This window comes from Cricetulus griseus, chromosome 2 (genome assembly GCF_003668045.3).
Source record: "Cricetulus griseus strain 17A/GY chromosome 2, alternate assembly CriGri-PICRH-1.0, whole genome shotgun sequence".
In the NCBI taxonomy this organism is placed as follows: Eukaryota; Metazoa; Chordata; class Mammalia; order Rodentia; family Cricetidae; genus Cricetulus; species Cricetulus griseus.
In genome coordinates this window covers 281,086,166-281,104,008 of record NC_048595.1, presented here as the reverse complement: position 1 = coordinate 281,104,008, position 17,843 = coordinate 281,086,166, and the positions used below count along the sequence as shown (strand labels likewise).

General features: G+C 45.5%; 1 protein-coding gene across 2 annotated transcripts in view; it reads left to right on the top strand.

Moving 5' to 3' along the window:
• LOC100768899 (UL16-binding protein 1) overlaps positions 1–17,843 on the top strand; it is a 157,714-nt gene that overhangs the window by 37,339 nt on the left and 102,532 nt on the right. The window lies entirely within an intron of this gene.

Here is a 17,843-nt window from a genome sequence, read left to right as displayed (position 1 = left end):
AGAAATAAGTTTATTAAAACGTTATTATAAAGAATTTGCATGGAATTTATAAAAATAATATAAAAGGAAAAAACGAATTTGCAAATAGAATGGCATGATGGTGGACGCCTTTAATCATAGCACTTGGGAGGCAGAGGCAGGCAGATCTCGGAGTTTTGAGCTCAGTCTGGTCTACAGAGATAATTCCATGAGAGCCAGGACTACCAGAAACTATGTAAAAAAAAAAAATCACATAGCCAAATTAATCAGACCCAAAGTTCACAAGAATTGTAACAGGGAACTCAAAAGTCTTATGACATAATCTTAGTTCAAGTCTATACAGTTAGCATAGCCGTCCTGATTAATAATTTTTATTATACTATTATCAGTTAATTCCCTTCAACATGTAACTTAGAGGGGGAAGAGATGGCTCACTAGTGGAGTTAGGGAGGGACCAGCTGGGTTTGTCTTGGGGCCAAACAGGAAACTCCAAGTGAATGAACAGCAGCAGCTCTACTTCGAGGCAGCAGAGCTAAATTTAGGCTTTCTGAGGTTTAAAGAAAGGAGCCATGGGCTGCGCTGGAGTCACCAAGGCAACCACATCACCCTGTGCCTGTGGAGCTATGCTGCTCCACAGGTGGGCCTCGAGGTGACAGCAGGTGGGCTCAGGTGATCTGATTGGGGGAGCCTGGATCCTGGGACCAAGCATGGGGGAGACTGGGTCCTGGTTGCCCATAATGGCTCTATGTAATGCTGTGTCCCCCCAGGGCGCAGGATTCTCTCCAGCATGTCTCTGGGCAATGGTACTTTCAAGACAGGGTCCCACTCTTTCCCCTCCCTGACACAGAGAGGAAAAGTGACAGGAAAAATGACTGCTGTACAATGTATAGGGTCTAGAGGCAAGCAGGGCAGGATGGCAGACTTGTTTCCTACTGGACTCTTCAAGTTATTAGCCCTCCCCCAACCTGCAGATCCACAACCTCTCCAGATTTCCCTGTCACTCAGTCCTTACCCTCCCTTCCCGACTTCTAGCAGCTCACAACGCATGCACTAGTACACACGATGCCTTTTTAATTTTTGATTGATTGATTGATTGTGGGGCAGAATCACATTCCGTGATCCTGACTGACTTTGAGGAGCAGTCCCTTATTCAGTCACCCGAGGCTTGTCACCAGGTCAAGTTTCATGTCCCACTACTGAACAAACATCCAGCTCACCTCCAGGCTGTACCTTTAAAGAACTTCCACGCCATTTTATACAAGGAAGGGCTTTAACTCTCTCTTGCTTCCTGGGACCTGAGACCGCATCAGAGGAAACCCGTGACTCTCACCCACAGAAAGCAGAGCAGGCCCCCACCCTCCAGTAGTTCACCTCATAGGATTAGGTTTGGAGAGGGAGGAGGAAGAGAGGCTGTTTTTAACATCTTTGCATTTTTTTAGTGTGATTACATTTCAAACATACTAAAAGTTGCTTTAAAAATATTACTTATTTTAGATTTCAGTGCTCTCTGTCTCTCTCTGTCTCTATCTCTGTCTCTCTCTCTCTCTCTCTCTCTCTCTCTCTCTGTCTCTCTCTCACACACATACACACACACAGAGAGAGGAGAATATATTTGTGCTTCCTCACTAGGTCCTACCTGCTTGTTTGTGCAGTATGCTGAACAGAACAACTCTAGGATGTTGTGTCTTCTGCTTTAGAGAAAGCCAGGGAGACCAGGGGCCAAAGGTGTGCTGGATAATACCTGCCTGAGGAAGGGGAGAGATCAGAGATTCAAGCAGGTCACAGACAGTGATTTCTTCCTGAGACTAAGTCAGGGCTGCAGTTTGACATGGGAGAATCTGAGATCTGATGCCCAACAGTTTTGTGAGAAGGGCCCAGTGGGGACACAGGGACACCGGTGCTCACAGGTGGCAGCTCCCCTTTCCATGACAAGTTGCAGCATTACTCCAGGAGACTTTCCTAAACACCCAGGCTCCATGCTGAGTTCACCACGAGTTCTGTGATGCCTCATTTCCCTGTGTGTTCACTAGATTTTTCAGTCCCAGGACCACAGATAGTATGTGTAGGGTAAAAAGGGACAGTGAAAGGATAATCTGATCCTGAGACCAGAGTCAAGGAACCATACCCTGCCCTAAGCAAGTTCAGGACTTGAAATCCCAACAGTCCCTACACTTGCTCCAAGATCAGGCCACAAAATCTTACCAATCCCTAATCTCAAAATCCAACCAATCCCTGAGCACAGAATACAACTAATCCTGGAGCACAATATCCAACTAATCACTGAACTTTGTCTAAAGTCTTACCACAGAATCCCCCTGAGATCAGCACTTGAAATCGCAATAATCTCAAAGCTTGTCCTAAGCTCAGGACGTGAGATACTACCAATCCCCACCCTGGAATCTTCACCCTGGAAGGATCCATCCCATGAAAACCTATATAAGCCCTGTATCCTGTTCAGTTTATCACTGCTTTTCACCCTAGCAGAAGCACCCACTCTCGTGGATTTTCTCCTCCCAATAAATCTTTTGAGTGAGGTTTGTGGTAAGGACTTTCTTTCTGCAGAATCAAGCTGAACAGTGTTGCACGACTTTCTCAAAGTGAAGCAAAGCTATCACATTTCCACTGGATAATTTTCCCTTGGCAGGGCAGAGGCGGAGGCGGAAGCGGAGGGGCAGAGGCAGAGGAGCTGAGGCAGAGGCTCAGAGGCAGAGAGGCAGAGAGGCAGAGGCAGGCAGAGAGGCGGAGGCAGAGAGGCAGAGAGGCAGAGAGGCAGAGGCAGGCAGAGGAGAGGGGCAGAGAGGCGGAGGCAGGCGGCAGAGAGGCGGAGGCAGAGAGGCAGGAGGCGAGGCAGAGGAGAGGGGCAGAGAGGCGGAGGCAGAGGAGAGGGGCAGAGAGGCGGAGGCAGGCAGAGGCAGAGAGGCGAGAGGGGAGGGGCAGGAGAGGGGCAGAGAGGCGGAGGAGGCAGAGGCAGAGGCAGAGAGGCAGGAGAGGCAGAGGCAGAGGCAGAGGCAGGCAGAGGAGAGGGGCAGAGAGGGCGAGGCAGAGGAGAGGGGCAGAGAGGCGGAGGCAGGCAGAGGAGAGGCAGAGAGGCAGGAGGCAGGCAGAGGAGAGAGAGGCAGAGAGGCGGAGGCAGGCAGAGGAGAGGGGCAGAGAGGCTGAGGCAGGCAGAGGAGAGGGCCAGAGAGGAGGAGGCAGGCAGAGGAGAGGGGCAGAGAGGCGGAGGCAGGCAGAGGCAGAGAGGCGGAGGCAGGCAGAGGGGCAGAGAGGCGGAGGCAGGCAGAGGCAGGGAGGCAGAGAGGCGGAGGCAGGCAGAGGAGAGGGGCAGAGAGGCAGAGAGGCAGGAGAGGGGAGGAGGGAGAGGCGGAGGCAGGCAGAAGAGGCAGGCAGAGAGGCAGAGGCAGGCAGAGGAGAGGGGCAGAGAGGCGGAGGGCGAGGCAGAGAGGCGGAGGAGAGGAGAGGGGCAGAGAGGCGGAGGGAGGCAGAGCAGAGGGGCAGAGAGGCGGAGGCAGGCAGAGGCAGAGACGAGGAGGCAGACAGAGGCAGGGAGGCAGGGAGGCAGGCAGAGGCAGAGAGGCAGAGAGGCAGAGGCAGGCAGAGGCAGGCAGAGGAGAGGGGCAGAGAGGCGGAGGCAGAGGAGAGGGGCGAGAGGGCAGGGCAGGCAGAGCAGAGGGCAGAGAGGCGGAGGGAGGCAGAGCAGAGGGGCAGAGAGGCGGAGGCAGGCAGAGGCAGAGACGAGGAGGCAGACAGAGGCAGGGAGGCAGGGAGGCAGGCAGAGGCAGAGAGGCAGAGAGGCAGAGGCAGGCAGAGGCAGGCAGAGGAGAGGGGCAGAGAGGCCGAGGCAGAGGAGAGGGGCAGAGAGGCGGAGGCAGGCAGAGGAGAGGGGCAGAGAGGCGGAGGCAGACAGAGGCAGGGAGGCAGGGAGGCAGGCAGAGGCAGGAGGCAGGGAGGCAGGCAGAGGCAGAGAGGCGGAGGCAGGCAGAGGAGAGGGGCAGAGAGGCTGAGGCAGGCAGAGGAGAGGGCCAGAGAGGAGGAGGCAGGCAGAGGAGAGGGGCAGAGAGGCGGAGGCAGGCAGAGGCAGAGAGGCGGAGGCAGGCAGAGGGGCAGAGAGGCGGAGGCAGGCAGAGGCAGAGAGGAGAGGCGGAGGCAGGCGAGGAGAGGGGCAGAGAGGCAGAGAGGCAGAGGGAGGGCAGAGAGGCGGAGAGGCAGAGGAGAGGGGCAGAGAGGCGGAGGCAGGCAGAGGCAGAGAGGCGGAGGCAGACAGAGGCAGAGAGGCAGGGAGGCAGGCAGAGGCAGGGAGGCAGAGAGGCGGAGGCAGGCAGAGGAGAGGGGCAGAGAGGCGGAGGCAGTCAGACAGGCAGAGGCAGAGAGGAGGATGCAGAGGCATTCCTGAGGCAAGAGGTAGAGGCACTCCCAGGTTGGGCTGAGACAATGGCTCAATGGTTAAGAACTTCTGTTCTTGCACAGGACTCAGAAATCACACAGTAGCCTTTCCAGCACCTGCATACTATCTCACAACTGTAACAATAACTCTTTCCACCAGCCACCTTGGTTCTGTCACCGCTTCAGCCCCCAAAATAACACACAGAGACTTCATTAGTTACAATATACTGTTGGTCAATGACTAGCATTTCTTATTTGATAGGTCTGCCTTAAGTATTAATCATAACTATTAATCTATATATATTTTATAAGGACTTATCTTACAACAGACACCTAATTCATGCATCTTCTCTTCACAGGATCACATGGCAACTCTCTTTACTACATTTCCCAGAATCCTCCTCGACTCCTAGTCCCACCTCTCTTGCTTCACTATTGGCCAACAGTGCTTTATTCATCAACAAATAAGACAAATATATACACAGAAGGACTTTCCCCATCACACAACCATCTGCAACTCCAGTTCCCTGGGATCCCATGCCTCATCCAGCCTCCAAGGGGATCAAGCACACATGTGCCACACAAACATGAATTCAGGCAAAACACTTACACAAATAAAACAAAAATGAATCTTAAAAAAAATCCTTTCATAAAGTTTCAAGTGTAAGGCTAGAATGATGGCTCAGGAGACAAAGGCACTGGCCTTGCAACCACATGACCTAGGTTAGATAGTGGGGAGTCACAGTGAAGGGACAAATCTGACTTCTCATAGTTGTCCATTCTCCTTCACAAGGATGCCATGGCTCTTGTATTCCACAGTGAGAGAACACACACCTGTAAGCCCAGTGCTTAGGAAGTAAGAACAGGAGCACCAGAATTTCAAGGTAGTCATTAGTTAAATAACGAATGCGACACTACTCTGGGAGACATAAGACTTTGAAAAACAACATAGTAACAAGAACAACAACTTTAGCATGGGAATGTTTAAGAAATAAAATAAAATAGTACACTTATAGCCAACTCTGTACATTCATGTTCTGACTAGATATGGACATTAAAACTCAACAATGAAATACTCAAAGTCTATTGGAGTAGCTGGCATGGCAGTGAAGACCTACAATCCGGGCACTCAAGAAGCTGAACCTGTAGGGTCACCAAGATCAAAGACAGCAAGGGCTGCACAGTGAGATCCTCTCAAAATACATCAATAAACAAGTCCCCTGATTAACTTGATCGACCGCTTTACTAGGCTTTGGTGCATATAGAACTGCTATTTAGATGGTTTTGACATTTGAAATTGAGATCACTTGGTTTTGGTTTGTCAAATCAGGTTACACACAAGGTAACTGTCATTGTTAGCTTTTCCCTTATACAATCTATAAGAGTAAGAACACAGAATATATAATTTTCATTATGGGTTTTAGAATTTTCATTTAGGCATCTTTCATCAGTTGAAAGGTTCAGGCATTATGCTGGCATGGCCTTGTTACCTGGCAGAATCCACTCAGGCAGTACTCTGGGCAGCACAGAGTTCCATGGGAACTAAGTCTACACAAAAGTGTAAAGGACACCCTTAAAAGACAGACCCCTGCCCACTTACACTCTCGTCTCTTACTCACTCTCTCTTGCCTTCCTTCCTCTCTTTGCTTTCTCACTCTCTCTGTCTCTCTCTTGTCTTTCACTCCCTCTCTGTCTCTCTCTGTCTCTCTCTGTCTCTCTCTCTCTCTCTCTCTCTCTCTCTCTCTCTCTCTCTCTCTTTCTCTCTCATCTCTCCAGCTCTCCCCCTCCCCCACCTGAAATAAACTATGGTTAATGCACTCTCTAGTTCTTGTTCCATTGTGCTAGTCTCCATCTCAAGGTTTTCTTTCTTTTTCTAATTTTTAAACTTTTACAAAATCACTACATCAGTTAACAAAGTTCTGCTTTCTTTTGCCATTTTTTAGTCAGTATAATTATTTTTGTGATATAAAATTTTAAGGTGCTAGTATAAGGTGCTCAGAACCTGTCCTTTGAAGCTGAGGCAGGAGGATTGCCCGAAGTTGGAGGCCAGTTTGGGACATATAGTGAGTTGTAGTCCAGCTTGGGCTATGTAGTGATGACCTGTCTCAAAGGGAAACAAAAGTAGTTAAAGCCCCAAGAAGCCAGACTACAGAAGTATTTGGTTGGCCTTGCACAATAGTTGATATTTATTCATGGTCCCCTGATGAGGAATGTCCTTCTGTGTATGTTTATCTTATTCGTTGATAAATAAATCACTGTTGGCCAATAGGGTAGCAAGATAGGTGGGACTAGGAGTCGAGGAGGATTCTGGGAAATGTAGGAAAGAGAAGTCTGATGATCCAGGCAGGAAGTGACATAGTAGGCAGATTCAGAATTTAAGCAAGGACAAGAAGGAAGTCGTCCTCTTTCTCTTCCTCTTCCTTCTGCTCTCTTTTCTATGGAACCGCCATGTGATCCTGGGAAGAGGACACCAGCAGAAGGCATCCTCGATAAGACTTATAAATAATATAGATTTATGATAATTAATAAGACTGAGCTAGCATATAAGAAATCCTAGTCAATTGGTCAGTAGCATTGTAAACTAATATAAGACTCTGTGTGTTATTCTGGGCACCCACATGGCGGCGGGGCTCGGGCAGATGGAGTAAAGACTTATCATTATAGTCCCCTTCTCAGTACCCTTCAGAATTTCATTCCCATTGAAAGTTATACCAACTCAAATTGGCAGAAAGGCCTGACGTAAAAACAAAAAAGAAAAGAAAGAAACATTTTTTAAAAGCACACTGAGAATGTGATCTATGAATTAGAGTAGGATGCTGTAAGAGGATATACAGGAGGCCACTTGAATTAACATTGAATTTTTGTTCCCAGGTGAGTCCTCATGCTGTCCCTTGGCTTCTTAATCTATAATTTAATCACCCATGATCCTTAGCAGCTGCCTCTGTGAACTCTCCTGGAAAGTGACTAAGGCTTCTTCAAAGCAAGAAAAACTACTTCTGATGGTATCTTGGGAATTTGCGCCATTTACTGTAAGACCAGCAATGGCAACATATTGACATGACTTTTCTTTGGGATTGCATTCACTCAACAGGGTATCAAGGTGCAAGAGGTTGTTTCCTTGAACTCACAGAGATCTACCTGATTCTGTCTCCTAAATGCTAGATTTAAAGGCATGTGCCACCATGCCAAGCAAGAAGAGTAATTTTTAGGCCATGAAATAAACTAAAAAAAATTAGAAATAGTAGACATCATAAAAACCATTCTGACTATAATAAAAGGAAATAAGAAATCAATAACAGGAAGATACGTGGGAAATCCTCAAATGTTTCAGTGTTGAGAGCTTGCTTCTACATAACTATATGTTAAATAAAATATTGATAGAGCTCTCTCTGCTTCTTCTCTTTACGCTGCTTCTCTACTCTCTCTCCATTTCTTCTTTGCTCTCTCTCACCTACATGTTCTCTCTGTCTCTCTGTGGTGACCAGCCATGGAGGTCAGCCATTACCCCTGTTCCTCTTCCCTCTTAGTCTTCCTACTCTGCCAGGCCATATAATAAACTAGTCAACATGTCCCATCCCGCTGCTTTCTCTTTTCCTCTTTTTAAATAAAAGTATAACATTGGCGCCCGACTTGGTTTAGGCTCTCTTGGTAAACTCTGTTGCAGCTTGCTGGCAGGATTTAGGCTTTCTCTGTAACTTCTGCCATGGACACAGGAAATTTCGGAGATCCTAAATTTGAACTCATAACCCACTTCCATCTCGACTTTTCCTGACACTTCCTCCTACCTGCAGCAGCCTGAGATGCTGGAACTCTGTACACTTCAACTTGCCATTTTGCCAACTAAGGATCTCTGGAACTCACTCATCTGCCTGTTCGATGCAATCTGGTAAGATATCCCTTTTCCCATGGGGCAGACCCAGCACTCCATTTTGAAGTTCACTGCCTTTTGGTCTACTGGGTCCATTTTTTCCGTTTCGGACTACTGAGCCTCTTTCGGACTTTCTGCCAGGTGCTCTCAGACAGAGCAATCTGTGCCATTTTTTGCCTTGCCCACGGAAAATACATTTTACGGGATCTTTCGGTTACTGCCAGCGAGTAGTTAAATGAGCAGAGTTCTGCCTCCCAGTAGGAAATGTCTTTCACCTGGGAATGTCCCTCATTCTTTTGTTCTATCTCTGATTGTGTTTCTTCTTGGTTGGTTGGCAATGTCTGCTTGAGATTCTCTGAGAGTTTTTTTGTTTGTTTGCTGGTTTTCATTTTTCCACACAAATGAGGTTTGTCTCATGGAGAAAAACTTCTGGCAATTGAGAATGTGCTTATAGGGGCCGCCATCTTGGTCAGGTGCCATCCTAACCATGTGACCTAGCTTAGGCCTGCCCACTCAGTTCAGTGACTTGCACAAGCAAGCACTGCCACCAGACATCTTGCTTTTTATTTCTTCTTTCTCTTGTCGGGTGCATTTCCTGAGGGTCAGGCATGGGATCCCGCTCCAGGAACAGTGAGTGCTTTTTTTGTTTTTTCAGTTCGGACCGCTGAGTCCTTTTTCGGTTTGGGGACAGTTGTGTCCCCTTTGGGGCCAGGCCCCTGGCAACTCCCACGGGCCGACCGGCATCCAGAGAGGAGCTTTTTGCTGGTTTTCCACTTGCCTCACCCATGGAAAATGCATAGAGGAACCTTTCTGGTTGCAGCCAACAAGCAGGTAAACAGACAAAAAAAGCCGCTTATGGTCCGCTGCCATCTTGGCCTTATGGATTGACCTGGGGGCCGCCATCTTGGTCATGTGACCTACCTGTAGGCATGCTCACTCCAGCAGCCTGTGCCAGTAAACTTGTCTGCCAGATTTTTGATTTCTGTCAGATCTTTTTGCTTTTTATTTTATTTTATTTTTTGTCTGTGATTTCTTCTTTCACTAGCTCTGTTGGTCATGGCTTGTTTACTAAATACTGTGCCTTTCCAGGGCCCTCTGTTTAAGTCTACTCTGTCCCTTTAAATCTCCTGTCTGTTTGCTACAATGTACGGATCAGAGATTACATTCTGGTTCCCCCTTTTACTGTTATCCAGTCCTGCTTGTCTCTGTACCTGTAATTTAACTTTATACTTATCTAGCTCTATATGCAACTTAAATTAAACTGTGCTAAGTCTCATATTTCTAAATTGCTATGTATCTTGAAATGATGGTAAACATTTAAAGTCATAAAGGTCTAATTTATATATATTTAAAATATAAGCTAAGTCTATACAACTTAAATGTAACTCATGTATCTTTAAATGATGATGAAAGTTTAAAATCATAAAGGTCTATTTCAAACTAACAAAATATTTATACCACTCAGTCCATCCTGTAAGCCGTTTACAAAGGTACAGCTTTAATTACAAAAAGGGATTTTTCTCTAACTAAAGGCAAACTTTTAACTGCTGAGGTACTAAACAGACAGCCCTCAAATGCTCAGAGATCTAGAGAATATGGCATTTAAAATGTTTTGTTAAAAAGCTTTTTATAACAGAGAGATAGGCCAGCTGCTGGCCCCACCCCATTTCCTCCAAGAAGATTGATGGGCACTGAAGAAATTTTAACTCGAGTCAGTGACAACACTAGTCACTGCTCACTGACTAGCCCTTCACCTCAACTGCTACAAGGTACTCCAGACCGTGGACAAGATGACAGTGGAATCGACTTTCCCCGAGTTGCTTGGGCCAACGGTAGGCGAGTCTTCCTATAGTCTGTAATCCACAGGTCACATGCTATCAGCAAGAAGGCAGGTGTCCTGCAGCCCGCTACTATGGATGGAGGACCTTGGGGGTGGCTGTCCATGCAGCCTCCTGGCAAGTCTCTGTTATTCTTTAATCATTTATTCAGGTAAAATCTTATCCTTCTCAAGAACTCTGATGCTTTTGATGACTGGTAGTCTTGCTAGCTTAAAGCAAAACAGATTCCAGGAACAGGTATTTTAGGGTTTATCTATGTGAGGATAGGAAAGTGTGAGATGTATGAAGGTCTGAGAATGTAGTTACGAAGGTCTGAGGATGGAAAGGTCTAACATGGTGGATAAAAGCAAGTTATGAAGGTCTGAGAATGTAGTTACAAAAGTCTGAGGATGGAAAGGTCTAACATGGTGGATAAACTTACATTTATCCAGTTATGTATCCATAAATGTAAGTTATGAAGGTCTGAAAATGGAAGGTCTAAGATGGTAATGTAAAGTGTATGAATTAAAGTTATAAAGGTCTGAGTATAAAAAGGCTTAAGTGATGATAAAGTGAGTTGAGACATTAAAAAGAATGAAATATGTTCCTGATTTCTCTATTTCTCATGCTACTGTTCATAGTTCTACAATACCACTGTACGATCATAACTACAAGGTCAAGATTAAGATGCTTTTCATTGTCCTAAAAAACAAATCTGTCAATTTTAAAATGGTAATGCTTTTAGCCAAGTTGCTTCTAACATGTTATGCTGCTAATGGGTCTAATACTTATGTTTCCACAAACTCTAAGGATTCTTGTAAGTTCCAGGGAGCTGAATTGGATCAAAACAAACAGGTCTGAGAGGCATCAGGGAGTTCCGTACAGCCTGGACTGCAATGAAACAACCAGCTACCCCAGGACGTGGCAGCACTCCAACCTTCTCGGGTCCCTCAAAGATGGTCAACGCCCCCCACATCAGCAGGAAGCAGTTTTGAGAATTAAACGCCCTTATTCCTTAACCTGCCATGTCTAACACCCACCTTTTTTAATAATAAGTAGAGGTGGAAATGAAAGGTTCAAGCTTTGACGCTGATCGGCTCTACCTCCTTAAGAGACAAACCCCACCCCCTGACAACAGTCGGGGCATGTGCAAGAAAACTTGCTAAGTCATCGCCATGTCAACCGCCATGCTTTACGGCCTGCTGAGGACTCTGGGCATGAGTGGAACCTCAGTGTGCATGGGCAGTCTTCCCTTTAAAAGCTCCAACTTTCCTGCTTTACTCTCTCTCTCTGCTTCCTCTCTACTCTCTCTTTGCTTCCTCTCTTTACGCTGCTTCTCTACTCTCTCTCTCTCTGTTTCTTCTTGGCTCTCTCTCACCTATGTGCTCTCTCTGTCTCTCTATGGTGACCGGCCATAGAGGTCAGCCATTACCCCTGTTCCTCTTCTCTCTTAGTCTCCCTACTCTGCCGGGCCATATAATAAACTAGTCAACATGTCTCATCTTGAATCTTTCTCTTTTCCTCTTTTTAAATAAAAACATAACACTAGGAGCTTCTTGTTTCCTTCCTGATAAGGCCTGAATGCAAGAATGAAAAATATCCGCCCATCCTTACTGCCGGAGGGGTCTGGAGACATGAACATCTGACCTGGGTAGTTTTCCACCGTGCCTGCTGACTAGTACATAAGCCTTCCCTCCTTTGTAATAAATGGTATTCTCCTTGCAAGAATGAAAAAAAAATTGATAGAAAACTTGAAAATATTTTAACATAAGAAAAAACAAGCACCTGGTTTTAAAAACACAATGAAAACTTTAATCCTATAGCAAGGTTAAAGGATGGAAGGGATGGGCATAGACAAACAGGGTTCATCAAGGCCAGAGGCTGATCTCTTTCCAATGGGCACAGAGCCCCTCACTCTGCAGGTCAGGATGCATTGTTGGCATGATGGAGATGGGCATTTGAATGCATCCTGGGACATTGACCTCAATGGACAGAAAATACTGCACTTTGACTCAAGCACTGGGAAACTGACTGAAGTTGGTCCTGGATCCAGCAGGATTAAAGAGCTGAGGGAGGAAGACAGGCATGTGACTGCCTTCTTAACAGTGACCTCACAGGGGACTGTGGGCCCTGGCTTCAGGAGGCCACGTTGCACTTGGCAAAAAAGCTGCAGCCTACAGGTAACAGGAGAATGGGAGGAAGCTCTCTGCAGATGAGGGTGTGTGTGTGTGTGTGTGTGTGTGTGTGTGAGTGAGTGTGTGTGTGATAATCTAATCGCCTTGAGTTATTGAGTTGATGGCTGCTTTTTCCATCATTCATTGTTTCTCATCTCCTATCTCATTGTGATTACACTGTTCACTCACTGTGGTTCTCAATGGCTGTCACAGACTGAACATCCCTTTACTTCCTGTCCTTTTCCTCATTCTAGAGTCACTGTTGCTTTTCATCTCACCTGATCTTCCTTCTTCCTTGACACCATCCTCACAGGTCATCCATCCTCATGCCTCCTCTCCTGCCAGCAGGAAAGATGAGGGCCTGCCAGAACCCTGCTTCTCCTACCACAGCTACATGAGTCTTTTGAGGTCAGGGGGCATCCCTCTCCCTTCCTACTCAGGAACAACCCAAATAGTTGTTCCATAGTAACAGGGGAGGAACTCTCTGTGTGTTGTTGAATTACCTGAGAACCCAGAAGCTAAGGTGAGATTTCCTCAGATTTGAGGTCCAGTCAAAGATGCAACTTGGTGTCCACCTCAGCCTCCCAACTTCTGTTCCAGATGTGGATCATCAGCCTTGTCACTGGTCATCAAGCCCAACACTCTGTCCTGGTGATAATCCTCACCTGTTCCTGTCTGCTTCTTCTCTGAGGAGAATCCTTGACAATGACAGGTACTGAGGGCATTGTTGGGAGTGTGGTGAGGGACAGGTGGGTGAGGAGTAAGGAAGCAATTCCTATTGTCCTGCTCTTGTTCCTAAACTGCAGCATTGTATTGAGAAAGGAAGCAGAGAATCTGGAGTTCATGTCACCTGCTAACAATAGCTTGTACATGATCTGCCTTAACTTGACAGTAATCAGGTCACAGAGCAGTGGGGAATGAGGAGGGAACACAACATGTATCTAAACACATCAGGCTCCTAATCAGCTGGGTCCCATGATACAGATGAGGAGACCTCAGGAACACAAAAGAACATGGTAGTTCATCTCAATGTTTAGAGGGAAGAAGATTCCAACCCTCAGTTACAGATAAAGAAGATATAAATAAAGAGATGGCCCAGTGGCAAGACCACAGATGTGTGAAGTTTTTACTCCTGTGTAAATAACTTATCAGTAAGTCAATGTGAGCAGACTAGGAAGGCCCTGCCATTCCTAAGGGTATTTGGCTGGGAATTAAATTCTGCTAAGAATATTAATTTCAGGTTGCCTGTGGATCTGGGTGCAGAACTCTCAGCTTCTTTTCCAGCACCATGTCTGCTAGCATGTTGCCAAGCTCCCTACCCTGATAACAATGGACTAAAACTTCAACAACCTCTGAAACTGTAAGCAAGCTCCAATTATTGAATATTCTCCTTTATAAGAGTTACTGTGGTTATGGGTGTCTTCACAGCAATAGAGCACTGACTAAGACATGATTCAAAGTGGTACCCTCAACAGGGAAGCCTTCATGGAACTGTACATTGGCTGGTCTTCACTACAGACAAGACTAAAAGATAGCAACAACAACAACATTAAAAAAAAAAAACTAGGATACTTTATGCTGGTTGCCAAAGGACTGCTATTTCTTACATGTATGTTGAATAGTTTTCAATTCTCCAAATTATTACACATGATGACAAGCAAAAATTGTAATGCTATTTAATGTGGTTCTCAGTCCATGTGGTTACTGTAAACAATCTCATTACAGAAGAAGGATGCTGAAGAAGAGTAAATACTTATGAAGATTCTATACTGTGTAAAAGTGACAGGTCCGACATAAATAGACAGCTGTAAATTTGATATGCACAATGCAGTACATAAGCAAGCACAGAAATGCTTTACAGTGTAATATGTTCCAAAATCAAACCTCAGTCTAAAAATGTTCACACAAATCTTGGAAGGCAAGAAATGGGCTGGCTAGAGAGCCCTTCTGTCTTCAGTTAATCAGTAGAGTTCAGTCACCTCAGAGAAACCGAGAAAACTGAAATAACTTGTAAAAGCATAAAAAATTTCAGACAACATTTGAACCACAGTTCAAGAAATTAGGCTTTGTGATAAATTTCAATGAAGTAATTGTCCATAAAAATCCAAATATGACCTAGAAATACATAGCAGTCAAAACGTCTGGCATACAATCACCTATCACACTGAGAGCCCAGAGAGTCACAATGTGATAAGAAAAGAAAACTGTCTGATGCCAGTATCAAGATGAATCCAGGTTCAAATAAATTGATAGGATTTTTAATGCAAGTATTATAAAAATATTTTCAGCAAAACTGTAAGTCTTCCTGAGACATACATAAGTTATTCTCAGCTAAGAAACAGAGGTTACAAAAGAGAAAAATGAAAATTAAAGAACTCAAAAATACAATGAAAGATTTATAGGCTTACTGACTGAGCCCAGTAGCTGGGGAAAGAATAGAAGGTCAACTGGATGGCATGAAGAAATGAAGAGACCTTGAGGGACTAGAACAAAACTCATCCTTAGAGAAGAGTAAGAAAAGAAAGATGAGAGGAATTTAAAATTATTTAAAGAAATAAAAGTTGAAAACATCCAAATTTTATGAAATGTCTATTGCTACAGGTCAAGAAGTTAAGTGACCCTGGAAGAAGAAAACTGAAAAGAAACTCCCACATGAAGACACATTATAATTATACTCTTGAAAACCACAGGTAAAAAGAAACTCTTGAAGTCAGCCAGAAAGTAATGACACACTCCCAACTGAGGAACCCGGTTGATAAAAAAGCAGATTTCTCATCAGAAGCCAGGAGGCACAAGGGGCAGCCTGGGTCTTCTCAAGTGTCTAAGAGACTAACTGCCACAATGATTTCCGTAACTGGTGGAAGAGTCTTTCAGGACTGAGGAGAAAATAAAAATACTCTAGAAAAGAGGTGCTTGTTGTCAGATTCAGACCAACCCTGGCTTAAAAAGACATGAAGAAGTAAGCAGAAACAAGGTTCCAGGAAAAGGCTGTCACTGTTAGGGAAGAGTGACAGGAAGAGCAGAATGTGGCTGCTACTGTCTCCTTCCTTCTCCCAGATCTTAAAGTATGAAAAATAAGCTATCACTGATTTAATTTTTGCAAAGTATCATTCTAAAATGATGAAAATTAATTAAATCACTCCTACTTCAGGGTTCCTTAGAATGCCCGGGGTACCACAATGCAGGTGTTTGCATCAATGCATTGACTCAGTCTATTGGTGTAGGAAGTGGGTTCAGTGGTAGTAGCTTGTAACCTTAGTTACTCAGGAAGCTGAGGAATGGGGGTTGTGGGCTTGAGACCAGCCTGTATAACATGGTAAGACCCTGTTAGAAAACAAAAGTATAAAAATAAAATTATACTTTTCTTATCTAAAAAAGAATATTAATTTTGTAATAGATATTTATTACAACCATTCCTGTACTAGGCAGCCTTTTGTAGAACAAAATAAGAAATGTGTCTGTTCTTTATAAGACTGTACATGATATAAATGGACTATTTCATAAAATAAAAAGTGATGGTTTATACTATTATCACTATTATAGGTGAGTTTCTGTGACACGCAGTCCAGCAATGCCCACATGCACACTGGGCTGCTCAGTCCTGCAGGCTGGTTGCCCTGCAGTGACAATCCAGCGGTGAAAGCTGGGAGGACCTGGAAAACTGGTGCTGCTGGGTGCACATCCTCCTGATGCAGGTTCTGGGTCAGTGATGCCTCAACCACACTCAGAGAAGTCCAGACCTGTGATGGAAGGAGAATGAACTCGCACAAGTTTCCTCTGACTCCACCTGGGCACTTTTACACAAGTGCACTAACACACACACACACACACACACACACACACACACACAGTGACAGCATAAAGACCCTAAAGCATGGACAATATAAAACGTACAGTTTATTGTTGAAAATAACTTTTTTTTTTTTTTTCAGGCAGGGCCTAACATGGAGTGGAACTCACTATGTAGACCAGGCTGGCCTGGAACTCAGAGATCCACCTGCCCCTACCTCCCCAGCATTATTAGCCTTAAAGGTGTGTTAATGTGTATAGTGTTTGGGTCAGGAAAAAAGAATTAAAAAAAAAATGGTTCTTTGTAGGGAGACACCCTATCCCCGCCCCAGGTAACCTGGACAGGTGTACCAGGCTATGCCCGTGAGGGCGGGGGAGGGGAAGTCTGAGATGAGTAGAAGGAGGTTCAAAAGGAGCAGCAGGGCTCACAGGGAAAGCCCCTTCTCTCTAGCTGCAGCTAGCTTGCTTCCTGTGAGATCGCTTTGGCTTGCGTTTTGGACTGGTGTTTACCTGAATAAAGAAGTCTTAGCCTCACAGACTATAGCTCATCTTTGAGCACACTCGGTAACCCTCAACAGTTCTTATCAGGATGTAAAGGAAGAGAGAAAAAACAGTCTTCTGAGCCTAGTATAATAACATTATGCTCTTGAGGAATTCAGCAGGAGCAGGGAGCCCTGGCTGGAGAGCCCCCATTGTTTTCATAGTGGCATTTATGCTCCTATGATCGTGTAACAGTCTAAATTTATTCTTTGTCTTTTATGAGTTGTAAAAATGAGGGAGTTCAAGCTGGGCAGTGGTGGTGGTGCACACCTTTAACCCCAGCACTAGGGAGGCAGAGACAGGGAACTCTCTGAGTTTGAGGCAAGCCTAGTCTACAAAGTGTGTTCCAGGAATGCAGGAGAACACAAAGGAAACCCTGTGTTGGGGGGTAGGGTGGGGTGGGATGGGGGTTTCAACGTTCTACCCAAAAGTTCTTTATCCTCTAGTTACATTCTTTTTTATACTAGAAGTTGGGCCCATTTTAATTTTCCCCAAGACAAGGTCAGTGAGCAGAGCGGAGGTGGAAGTGGGGAGAATGGCTCCCCCATTGCCTGAACCCTACTACTAGCCGGATACCCCAGTACTTAGTATTTTCTCCCCACTTCCACTTGGAACTCAAGAGCTGAGTCGGTTGTGACAAATAGGGCATCAGTCCTCTAGTAGGGTGCAGTGTGGAACCTGCTAGCTCCTACTCCAGGTGGGAGGATGGGGGGAAAGACTTTGAGATTGTTAGTATTCAGGCATCTGTACTGGCCTGTCCTTGTGGTTCTGACAGAATATACCCTCAGCTGTAGTCACTAAGAACACCACCTGTGCACATTCACTATGTTCCCTTTTAAACATAGGGAACGTAGGTGCTCTGCCCACCTCCCATCCTTCTATCTCTCTTTCTCTCTTTCCTCTCTCTACCCCCTCTTTCCTCTCTGTCACCCTCTCCTCTCTCTCTCCCTCTTTCCTTTCTCTTCTCTCCTGCTGCTCCTATTTCCAGAGCCTGGTCTCCCTTCCCCCCCCCCCCCCTTCATGATCCCTTCCCCTAATTAAAAAAATAAAATAAAAATAAGACCCTCTGCTTGAACCCTGTCGCCTGCATCTTTCTCTTGCGCACTACTTTTTAAAAATTACAACAGAGATTCCTTTTGATTGGTCAGCATATGAAGGGGCCGAGCACAGAAGTAATGGGAGACCTAGATAAGCTAAGTAGGAGTAGTCCGTGGTGAGCGGCCCTATATATAGTATGCTGATTCTGGCTGGGAACTGCTGTGACACCTGCTGAAAGGCAACGATTTTATTCTGTCT